Source organism: Falco biarmicus, chromosome 8 (assembly GCF_023638135.1).
Source record: "Falco biarmicus isolate bFalBia1 chromosome 8, bFalBia1.pri, whole genome shotgun sequence".
In the NCBI taxonomy this organism is placed as follows: domain Eukaryota; kingdom Metazoa; phylum Chordata; class Aves; order Falconiformes; family Falconidae; genus Falco; species Falco biarmicus.
This window is the reverse complement of record NC_079295.1, coordinates 7,038,041-7,047,365: the sequence shown is the minus strand read 5'-3', so window position 1 is coordinate 7,047,365 and position 9,325 is coordinate 7,038,041. Positions and strand designations below refer to the sequence as shown.

Genomic DNA, 9,325 nt, shown 5'->3' with positions numbered 1-9,325 from the left:
CAGGAGCATGCCGGGGTGATGCTGTGCGCCTGGGCAATGCCAGCACCCTGGGAGCACCGGGTGGGCCTTAATCCCCCTGAGCAGTGTCACCTGGGACTCCCACCCCCCCCCCGTGTTGTTCCTTACCAAAGTCCTGCTGCTGCTACCAGCCCCAGTCACTGGCCGGGCTCCCTCCAGCCTGGGACAGCACCCAGGGGTGCCAGGCCCAGGATGGCGGGTGCGTTTGTGCGACGAGGGCAGGGTGCTGGCAGCACAGGGTGCCCCAGCCTCCCACTGGATGGCTCACACAGGGGGGCAACCCCCGAGGGCTAGTATCCCCTAGGGACTGGGACAGGGGCAGGGGTAGGGGCTGGGGCAGTAGCAGCAGGAGGGCAGGGCAGGAGCAGGGACTGGGGAGGGGCAAGGGCAGTGTCAGGCTCTGGTGCTGGGGAAGGGGCAGGGGCTCGAGCAGGGTCTAGGGGACAGGCAGGGGCTCGAGCGCGGCAAGGGCAGTGGCTGGGGCAGGGAACGGGGCTGGGAAAGCGCAGGGACAGGGGCGCGAAGGGGGCAGGGGCAGAGCTGGGACCTGGCAGGGGCAACGGCCGGGGTAGGAGTGCGGCTGGGGTGGGCTTAGGGGCAGGGGCGAGGACCGGGGCTTGGGGAGGAGCAGGGGGTGGGACAGGGCGCGGGGGGGGCGGGCAGGGCCGGGGGGCCGGGCGGGGCTGCGGGGGGGCCGGGCAGGGCGCACCCGCTCGGCTCCGGCTGCCGCCTCCCCGGGAGCGATCCCCGCCGCGCCCTCCCGGCCCCACGCCCGGCGCCGCTCCCGCTGCCCCGCTCGGCCCCGCTCGGTCCCGCCCGGCCCGGCCCGTCCGCCCGGCACAGGTAGGGACTCGCCTTCCCGGGGGCGCCGTTTGCTGGGCGGGGGCTCGGGGCTCGGGGGGCCCGGGACGGAGCTCCCGGTGCCGGAGGGGCTGCCCCAGCCCCGGGCGCCGCACGCTGCCCTCGCCCCCGCTCCGGCAGGGTCCGTTCCTGGGGCGGGGGTGGCGGGTGTCCTGTGTGTGAGCCCCCCACGGAGCCCCCGGGGTGGCGGAGCGGACGCGCACACACGCAGCCGCCGGGACGAGGAGGCGGCTCCCGGTGCGGCACCGCTCCGGGATCCAGCCCGGGAGCGGGAGGTGAGCACCCTCCAAAGGCAGGGCGGTGAGTCCCCCATGTCCCTGCCGAGGGGGTCCCCCCTATTCCCGGCCACCTCCCCGAGTGCGCGCCTCTGCCAGGCTGCTGAGTTACCCGTCCCTGCCTCCCAGCCTGGGATGCTGCTCAGCTCCGCAGGGGCTGGCAGCTGCCGAAACAAGCCCCGAAGTGCTTTCCCGGTGGCCCAGGCCCCCAAGTGGGGGGACACCACGGCAGGCAGCTCGCCGAGCCCCCTGCCCGCCGCTGCAGGGAGAAGTGCGGGTGGGGACGGGGACGGCAGGGATGCTGCGCAGGCAAGCCCTGGCCGCTGGCTTTCGGGTGGTGGCTTTTGGTGCGAGCATCCCGTAGGGTCCCGCTGGTGTCCGTCTGGTGGTCGTTTCTGAGACTGAGCTTCGGGCCTGCTGGTCACCAAGCACCCACCGAGCTGCTCATCTGTGCACCCAGCCAGGGCAGGTGCACCCCAACATCAGTGCCAGGGGGAGGAAGGGGGCCCAGGCCCTGTTTCTGGAGCACACACCTCCAAGCTTCCCCCACAGCTGGGCAAATCACCTCCTGGGAAGACCCTTTCTCCAGCCGGGACCTTTCTGTCCTTCCTTTAAAATTAGGCTGGTTCATCGGTATGCGCCTCATGGGAGCACAGGGTGCCCTGCTCTGGGGTTGCTCCCTGCTCCCCACTGGAGCCATCACCCCACATCACAGGAGCTAGATGGAGAGGGGTAGGTTTGTTTGGGTATCGCTCCTGGGGCAGCGGGCAGCATTTATTGCCCAGCTCCTCCTGGCGGGTCCCCCCAGGTCTGGATGAGGTCTTGCTGACCCATCCTGGGGAGGTGGGGGGGCCCGTGCCACCCTTCTCACAGCAGCCCAGCCCTGTGCAGCATCCTTTGGTGGCCGCTGCGCTGCAGAACATCCCCACCCCAGTGCGGATGCTGCATGGCCCCCCGGGAATGGCGCAGAGCCCCACGCCACACGGCCTCCTCCCCCAGCCTGCGGCACAGCGAGCCTGGGGCAGATGGCGCAGCTCGGAGTAGAATGCCCCAGGGGCTCCCACGGTGCTGGGGGTGTGGGGTGAAGCTGGGTGCTGTGGCCACACAGTGTGGTGCAGGTGTCCCAGGCTTCCCTGGCCTGCAGCTGTGGACGGTGCGTTCTCTCCATCCTTGCAAGAGGAGAGAGCATCTGTGCATCCCCAGGGATGCAATAGCAAGGGAGTGGGTGGTCCTGGTGGGGGATGCACCAGACGCTGCTCTGTGCCAGGATCTTGGGTGGGTTCAGAGGTGGACAGGGGTTCCTGAGGGTGGAGGGGATGGATAGCGACACTTACTGCAGACCAGCTCTAGCTGTAAGCAAGCACCTTGGGAATGGAGATCCCCGTGGGAGGTGAAGGTGGCACCCAAAATCTCTGTGACCTCATCCATGCTTTCTAGGAGCATTTCCGTATCGGCCTCCGGGAGGCTGTGAGAGCCCCATCTGAGCTCACTTTAAATGATGGCTGGGGAGGTGTAGCACCGCTGTGAAGTTCAGAGCAGGCCCATGCAGGTGCTGAAATGGCTGCCAGACACTGCTGGGGTGGCTCGAGCGATGCTCAGCCCCTGTGCTGCCTGAGCCCCGGGTCCGTGGGGCTGTGGCAGGGGACTCCAGCCCAGGTTAGTGGGTACAAGTACAGTCCTCGGCTCCTTTCCCTTCTCTTTTCAATGGCCCAGGAGAACGCAGGCTTGTTTCAGCATCTGGCATCCCATGCAGCAGCCGCAGGGTATCATTCCCTGCATGGAGGCTGCAGGGATGCCGGAGACGCATGCCAGGCTGGGGGACAGCATCCATGTCCCCAGGGTGGACCCTTCACTGCCAGCCCTGGGGCAGTGATACCTGGGGACATCCTTCATCCTCCTGCCCCATCCTGGCACAGCGATGCCCATGCCCACTGGCATGGGTTGAGGCTCTCACCTTCCCACACCACAGAAGCAGGACCACCTTCCACCAGGCTGGCAGGCAAGCTGGGTGCCAGCACCTCTCTGACTGCCTGTGGGGAGAATGCAAAGAAGAAAAACTCTTTAATGCAGGAAGTCCCTCCTTTGAGTGTCCTCAAAGGGCTGGTTTCTGTTGAGGGGGGAATACGTGTTTTTCCAGTGGGCAAGTTCCCCCCCAAATTGGGGAAAGCCTGTCAAGACTTGGCACGCTGATCGATGGGGAGCCCTTTACAGGAGCTGTGTTTTGTTAGTGGCTTCCAAAATGCAAGGATTAAAAGTTTTCCTCCGAAAACAGCAGAACAAAGTGCCTTGAATTTTTTCCATTGCTTCTTCCTTTTGCTGAGCCCCAGCCTCTGGCCTGTTTGCTGGGTAAGCTTTGCAGTGAGATACACAGATGAGAAATGCCAGTCCCTGGGGTGGTGGTGCATTTCCAATCCCCTTTGGTCCAGCAGCAGCCCATCACCAGGGTCTCATGGCATGTGCCCCCTCACCCCCTGGGCTTGTCGGGGGAGCATTGGCATCATGTCCACCAGCCTGGTTGGGCACACATGGTGAGGAAACCCGGTGTTGACTGGAGGAGGGGAAAGGGTCCACATGTAAGGGCAAGCAGCTGATGTCTCCCAGGAAGGGGTTAATCTTGAAGCTCCAGATCTGGTATCTTATTGCTGGCTGCTTTGGGTAAAAGCTTTTTTGGCTCTGTTTCAAGGGCAGGCTGGAGGATGACTCATGCATCTCTGCCACCAAGGAGTAAACCCTCTTATTGCGACTTTCCCAGCACAAGGTGATGGTTTCCTGAAAATTCAAGTGCCCTGGAGGGCCCTGGTCTGCTGGTCCCAGGGTTTGGGAAAAGCTGCTTCCCAGCAGTGCTGGGATCAGCTTGTGCTTAGGGAATTGGGGCGGAGGGATCTCTGGCATAGGTGCTGGGTGATGCTGAAGCACCTGCGTGGGTGTCCCCGTGATGGGGACCTGCTGTGGTGGGCACAGGGTGAGCGACCAGCATCAGCGGGGTGGAAGGGAGCAGGATCTTTTCTTAAAAGCTGCTAAATAACGATAAGCTAAGCAACGCGTTTGGGAACATGAGCAACGTGCTGCTGCGAGTGGAGGTAGCAAAATGCTCTGTGTATCCTGGCATTAGCGACCAAGCTGCTGCTGGTGGAAGGGTTGCTCATCCGCTACGCGCACCTTTGCTACACGCGAGGTTTGGAGCTCCCCTCAATGTGTTCCACGTGGTGAACGCTGCGTGAACACCAGGCTCTGAAACACCCAACCACAGCCAGCATGGGGCTGGGGGTGCTGCTGGGGGTCTCCACTCTGAAACCTTCTGCCTTGTGCAAACACGGCACAACATGGATTCTGCCCCCAAGTCCTCCCATGTCACAGGTGCACATTTCCAGTTGCAACATCTTTGCTCCATCACCCTTGCAAGGATTTTGAGGGGTTGCCAAAATTGGGGGAGCACCTTGCATTGTGTTGGGCCACGTTGTTTGGAGGATGCTTTCGCCCTGGTGCAGCCTGACTCTTGTCCCTTTTGTCTGCAGGGACAAAAGCTGCCCGGCCGGCTGCACTGCCACCTTCCCAACGCCACCAGATGTGCCACCAAGTCACGCTGCTCAGGGGACCGGCCCCGGGGGTAAGAAGGCAGGAGCAGCCCTGCTGTAGGTCCAGGGCTGCCCAGGGAACTCCAGACATGGTGGTGGCATCTCCCTCCCTGGCACAGGTCGTGCCAGCTGGTGGCATGGCCAGGCCAGACCGGCCCCATGCTGCTGAGGGGTGGTGTGTGGCTGCTTCAATCCCCTCTTGCCCAGGTGACGTTAGGAAGCTGGATGATCCATGATGAGGTTCCCGCTGCTTGTTGTGCTCCTGAAATTATAAAAAGGAGGGCTTTCGGTAATGGCAGTGGATGAGGGCATCCAGGTTTCAGTGCCTGAAGTGAACATCTCCTCCCTTTTGTGTGTTTTGGGAAAGCCCACAGGAGAGCCCCTCCCTGTGCACAGGCAAAAAGCGGAGGGCTTGGAGAAAGTTTTTGGGTTTCAGGGTGAAATTATTTCATGCCAGGCAGCCTAATCCACCTCTGGAGTGACCCTGCTCAGGGCAGGAGCTGGACCAGAGGCACTCACAGCCTGACTCGCTCTGTGCCTCTGTCCTTCCTTGGAAATGATTCACTATTTAAAGGCTTTTATTTGACTGATAACATGAAGGCAATGTTTTGGAGAGCTGTAGAGAGGAAACCGCAGGGTATCTGTGAAATGAAGCCCTTCCCTGTGATGGTGTGGCTCCATGGGACATACTCCAGCCTCTTTGCTGGGGTAGCCAGTGGCCACTCCATGAAACACACCTCAGGAATTTTGGGAAGCTGTGAAGCCCAAAGCCAGCGGGCAAAATCCATACGTTTCTGACATTTCATAGCTTTGGGGGAGATTCTCCTGATCTGGCTATGTTGGACGCTTTGTGTCAGGGGAGGAGGATGCCTTGGGGATGGCCAGGGTGGGCTCACTGAGCTTGTGCAGGGCCAGGGATCTTGCAGGACACACAGGGCTGTGACGGGGAGGATGGTGAGTGCATGGTGAGGTGCAGAGAAGCAGCCCTGTAGCATCATCAGGGTTTTAGTGTCTGCTGAAAAATCTGCCTAGGGGGGACCTCTTCAGGCACCTCGCTGGTCTGGGCACCTCTGTGACTCAGTTTCCTCACCTGGAAAATGTGTTACCCCTCCAGGGGGTTTTGGGCACCAGCACGTGGCAGGGGAAGAACAAGTGAGGGACCTGAAGTTGCCTGTTTTTTCTGCACAGCTTGGGTGGCCATGGTCCCCAGGGACACACACCAATAGCTCACCCTCTCCCTCCTGGGACATTTCCTTGCATGCAGGCTCTGGGCTGAGGGTCTGGCTCCCCAGGCAAGCGGCAGAAGTGATACTGTGACGTGCTGATGTGTCTTACCCCTCAGCCAGGGCTTCACCAGCCTCTGCCGGCCTTCCATGTTCCTCCATCAGAGGACTAGGGTGCAAACCGTGCCCAGAAGCCATGCATCCCAGCCTGTATGGTTTCTGTCCTTTCCCTGCGTTGCAGCCTCCTCCTTTCAAGTGCTTCTGAGAGCTAACGTGCCTGTTGTTGGCAGCTCTCCCTGCCATGGTTAGAAAACACCCCAGAGTTTTGTGAGTAGAGCTGACAATATCTGGTGAGACATTTCTCCCTTGCAAGCACGCGGGAGTAGTTTTGCCAGCCCTTGAGCAAGGGAAGAGGGGCAATGATAAAGTAAGGATGGAAGGGAAAAAAACAACCCAGAAGAATGGAGGATGGCACTAAATTTGCTGACCTCCTTGCTCTCGATTGCCTCTGGAGCAGAAGGAAAATGAATTGGAGGGGATTGGCTGCTTGTGAATAGCCCCAGGAGCAGGATTGGGCTGTGCAGACCCTGGGGTCTCCTTGGGCTGACCTCTGCTCTGGGTTCTTTTGGGCAGCAACAGCCTTCTGAAAGCCACAGGGTGGTCTCAGCTGTGAGTGTTGTCCTGAGGAGCTGCTGGTGGCATCTGCTGCTGGGGCTCGGCTCCGGCTCAAGTGCTTTGACGTTGGCGCATTACATCACTCCTAATCCTTTTAGTGATGTTTAGGTTTCGGAGAGAGCTTTTTTAGCTCTCCAAATCCCATCCTGAGGACCTAAACTAGCCCACTCCAATGGACATAATCCCCATTCTTCCCCAAAGGTGGGGAAGGACCAGGGATTCCACTGCAGGTGGTCCGTCTCATCCTGGTGGGCTGTTCCTAAGGCTTCCTAAGCCCACCAAGCACTTCTCGTGTGCAGTGAAGCCTCAGCCCTTCGTGGCCAGGGAGCACTCTGGAAGTTTTCAAAACTCACCAGACGTGGTTTTCCCCAAGGAAACGCCAGCAGCCGTGGCTCTCTGGGTAGGGCACTTAGGGCTTAGCTTGCTGTGACCTAAATGAAATGTGTGCTTGTCCCCAAACCAGGTCTCCACTGGGTACCCAAGCCTCTGGCACTGCCTCCTCCACCCTCCAGGATGCTGGGGTCCCTCTGGGCATGCCGGATGCTGCTGGTGTTTTCCGGAAGAGGGAGGAAAAGGTGAAACGCCAGCTTCCCCCGTCACCAACCGATTTGTCCTCTAGGAGATTAGTCCCCTTCCCTGGCTTACGGGGGGATTTGCGGCCGCTCCATCTGCTCAAGCCCAGCGGGTCAGTGCGTGCCAGGGAGGAGTGGCCGGAGTCCAGCTGCTGTCTCTGCTCCCAGCATCCCAGGCAAAGCCACCCCTGGCTTTGCACCCTGGGTTGGGCATTTCTGGCTGTATGAAAGGAGCAAAACCCCCCGGAGCTGCGCAGGTGAAAATCCTGCTTGCAATGTGGTTTAGACCTGAGGGTGTTTGTTGATGGAGCCAAGGAAAACTGTGTGGAGCAATGGCAAGTTTTTTAAGCTGCTGTTGGCTGGTAGAAAGCCTTGAGGATGCTCGAGGACCTCTCCTTCCACCCAGGATGGTCCCGAGGGGATGATTGCCCTGTAAACCCACTTGGCCTTGGGGAAAGCAGGCAGGCGGGTTGGGAGGGAAGCATCTCAGTGGGGGCTTTCCTGGATGGACCCACAACTTGCCTGCCAGAACTTTGGGGGTAAATGGGGGGAAGTTTACTGGCTCACGAGTGCTTTTAGAGCCAGGTTTTCCGGAGGGGAAAATCAGGAGGTGATGGGAGTGATAAGGGGCTCTTCCTTCTCCCGCTCTGCTGCTCCTGTCTCATCACAAGGTGCCAGTTGAAGGTGGTGGGTGGCAAGGACGCTGGAGGTAAGTTAGGGAAGAGCTGATGACAAGTGGGCTTAAGGAGGCTGGATTTATAGGTACTGACTGAACTAGGTTTGTGGAAGTGGCAGGGGGGGCTGCCGGGTGATGCCGGGGGCCGGGGCTTTGCTGAGCGCCATCCTGCTCCCAGGCTGTGGGGACCATGGGGCACGGGAGACTTTGGCCATGCCCAGATCCTGGCAAAGAGTAGATCTGGTGTGTCACTGGATCCAGGAACATGCTCCCCTCATGTTGCTGCCTTTTTAGCAGGCATGGGGCCACGTGGGACCTGCCAGACCCCCCCAGGGATGCTCCTGGTGGGGCAGCTCTCAGAAAGCACTGGTTTCTCTTCTAACGTGGCAGAAAATCACAAAGGGAGCTCCGGGCGGCGGAGATGAGATGCTGAGACACCAACGCTGTCCCCATCCCGCTCACTCACTGCTGCAGAGCCTGGGGGGAACCGGTTTCAGCCCCCCCATCTCCATTCTCCTTCGCTTGCTGTTTCGCCAGGAATACCGATGGAGGCTGCCAGGTGTCAGCTTGGAAATCTTTTAACTTTACCTCATCTCCCCAAATGGACAATGTCTCCGCTCATTAGGTACCCGCCCAGGGGGCAGATGTCATCTCCGCTCATGGGTTTTCTCAGCCCATCTCTGCCGAGACTCTTGACAGCTTCAGAGCGCTCAGGTCCCATCACGTCACGCTGGCTCCTGCCCGGGGGGCTGCCCGCTCTGCCTGCCTGGAGGCCATGCCATCCCGGCAGCGGTGTACCGACACCCCCCACCTTGGGCTCATTACCTCCCCCTTTTGAGGAGTGGGGTTTTGAAGGATGTTTTGTTAAAAGGCTGGAAAATAACGGGCACCGGTGGCACATGCGTGGCGTGCGCGCGCGTGTGTGTGTGTGCGGAGCTGGAATCAGTTTTTCTTGCCCGGGCAGCGCCTGGGAGGAGAAGCCATCTCTGAAGTCTGCCCTTTGAGGCTGATGCATCCCGACAGCTTGTTCACTGGGACATTAAAATCATTGCCTCTGTCTGCGTAAAACACCCAGTAAGGCGGATGATGGGAACACAGGTCAGGGGAGGATCGTTCTCTCCCCTTCACAAGAAGCGGTGGCACTGAAAACCCCAAGCAGCAGAACAAAGTGGATCCCAGCTGCACAGGGGCTGCTGCACCCTGACAGGCTGGAAGCAGGGTCCCCTCCAACATGAAGGGGGCTGGCAGCCTGGGGGGAGCAATGCAAAGGGAGCCATCGTGCTGAGGTTCCCATCTATAAGGTCTACTGTAGCGCAGAGATTTGGTGATATGGTGGGAGAGCATCCCCATCCCCATCCCATCCAGTGCATCCTTCACCAGCTGCACAGCGTGTTTTCTCAAAGAGTTTGAGTTTTCCCTGGAGGGTTGCAGCAAAGCAAGAGGACATCTG

General features: G+C 60.1%; 1 protein-coding gene across 6 annotated transcripts in view; it reads left to right on the top strand.

Moving 5' to 3' along the window:
* PCBP3 (poly(rC) binding protein 3) overlaps nt 1–9,325 on the top strand; it is a 67,878-nt gene that overhangs the window by 2,215 nt on the left and 56,338 nt on the right. For 2 of the 6 annotated variants that reach the window (XM_056348427.1, XM_056348437.1), the window contains exon 1: nt 689–861. The exons of 1 other annotated variant lie outside the window; for it this stretch is intronic. The gene's annotated coding sequence lies outside the window, so the exon portion shown is untranslated. Of the gene's footprint in view, nt 1–688; nt 862–4,703; nt 4,762–9,325 lie in introns of those variants that run through there. 3 more of the 6 variants (XM_056348428.1, XM_056348435.1, XM_056348432.1) reach the window with 2 other exon arrangements.